A 1,921-nucleotide genomic window follows, 5' to 3' on the forward strand; every position below is an offset into this window, starting at 1 on the left:
AATAAACCTCTCCTCTTTTGAGTTGTGAATTTCAGGTATTCTGTCCCAGTGACAAGAAAATGACTAAGACAAACTTCAAGATAAAATCAAAAGGAAATGTTGGGCCGGGGATTTAGCTCAGTGGTTCTGGTGCCTGCTTCAAAAGCAAGGTCCCGAGTTTGATCCCTGGTACCACCAAAAAAAAAGAAAGGAAATGTTAAAAATCAAAGATACTGTAAAAGAAATGAGGAATATCTTTAATGGGCTCATCACTGGACACTGCTGAGGAAAAATCATGGAGAATAAGTCAGTGTTCTACCTATAAATTTCTGGCATTGGAGAAAGTTATGGCATACAGTCTATAAGAATACTATAATTTCTTAGTGATAATCTAAATCTCTAGGACCTTGATTTACAAGAGTATTCTGTACTTTTAAAGTAAATAATAAAAGTTAGTAGCAAAAGGTTTAGACTAGCATGTTCGTTTTGTTTTTTTCAAATTACCAAGTTCCTTATTTAAAACATGGTATATATCTTGCCTATTTAAGTGGTCCACAAATTTTAAAAAATCTGTCAGTATGAAGGTAATCATAAAATAAGTTGTTTTGGATCAGCACTCTGCTATCTCATTTCTAGACTATTCTCATCTACCATCGCATACTCTGTCACAACACTAGATCCTTGTAGTTTCTTTTCCTTTCTCTCTCTCTCTGTCTCGAAATGTAAAGGATTAAACAAATACCAGCATATGTTACTTAAGATAAAATAAGCATCATTTCACACTCAGAGGTAACCACACTTGTAAAGTTTTTCAAGGACGATGTGCACGTTACATATTCGCAAGTATATACAAATAAAGTCTACATTCACTTTTCTGTTGTACACACAATTTCATACACTCGGTTCACAAACTTAATTTATTTCACTATTCCGGGGAAGATGGCCACATTCATGTTAGTGAGGGGAAAGATGGCTGAAGCTCTGTTTGTCACTTGATGTGGAGTTCACGAACGGAAGCAGTGGAAGTGTTCATGAACTGAGGTATGACCGTATCTTTAGCTTAATTGTTTAAAAAGAAATTTTATAATCTGCCCTTTTTCACTGATCATAATCATTTCCTAATTTAATTAAATTCTCCAATGTTATGACTTTAAATGAGAGCTATTACGTTTAATTTAACAAATCTTCTATTGTTGAGTACTTAAGCTGTTTCCAGTTTTTCCCTATTATAAATATTGCTGTGATTAATATCCCAGTAAAACAGGATATCTTAGTTATTTTCTCATTATTGGACACAATACCCAACACCACAACTTAAAAGTTTTATTTTTGCTCACAGTGTCGGAAGTTTCAGTCCATATTTGGCAGCTTCAAACGCGGGAATGTCGGTGGAAGGGCCTGGCACAGAGGAAAGCTGCTCATGTCATGGTGGCCCAGAAGGAAGAGAGGGAGGAGCCCCGGAGGGAGATATACCCTTCCAGGTCATGCCCCCAGTGACGTGCCTCATCCAAATAGGCTCCACCCCCAACATCATATTTAGCTGTGTATTTATCAGTGAATCAGTGCACCCCCATGATCCAGTCACCTTCTCACATGACTTCTGGGGGACACTTTCATTTAAATCATAACAGGTATAAATGTGAAGACACATTTTAGCTTATCTCCTTAAGGATATAGGGCAAGAACTAAAATTGTTAAACCATACTACACATTCATTTGTAAAGCTTTGATTCCTGTTGTCAATTTGCTATACAGAATTGCCAATTTATATTTGCAATAGCAAATTATGAGAATGCCCTTTCCCTGCATCTTATATTTCATTTTTAGTATGAAAAGGTTAGCCTTAGAAAGGACCTCTTTTCCCATGGCTTGTGGAAATAGTCAAGTAGGTGGTAGGTGGGAGCAGGAAGTTGAAGGAATCCCTCATAAAAGATTCCAGTTT

Source organism: Heterocephalus glaber, unplaced genomic scaffold (assembly GCF_053883595.1).
Source record: "Heterocephalus glaber isolate CG9 unplaced genomic scaffold, H.glaber_assembly_v1.0 deba00001442, whole genome shotgun sequence".
Classification (NCBI taxonomy): domain Eukaryota; kingdom Metazoa; phylum Chordata; class Mammalia; order Rodentia; family Bathyergidae; genus Heterocephalus; species Heterocephalus glaber.